Consider the following 290-nt stretch of genomic DNA (forward strand, 5'->3'; position numbering starts at 1 on the left):
AGGAGATTTTATATATATATATATACGTGTCTCGTTCGATCTCGTGTCAAAAGTCAAAAACTCAAAAATTATCGTCGATCAATCGACGACGATATTTTTAAAAAAAACAACGTTGGCTCTTTGTACAATTATATTCGTAGCGCGACGAAAAAAAAAAAAAAAAGCACATGCACACCGTAGAAACTCGTAGAAAATTATANCGAGGGTCACACAATGATTGGACGTGGATACGCGCTATGCTGGATGTATCGCGCGTGTGATAAAGCGACGAATAACCGTGAAACGATAAA

This window comes from Apis dorsata, unplaced genomic scaffold (assembly GCF_000469605.1).
Source record: "Apis dorsata unplaced genomic scaffold, Apis dorsata 1.3 scaffold_696, whole genome shotgun sequence".
Lineage (NCBI taxonomy): Eukaryota > Metazoa > Arthropoda > Insecta > Hymenoptera > Apidae > Apis > Apis dorsata.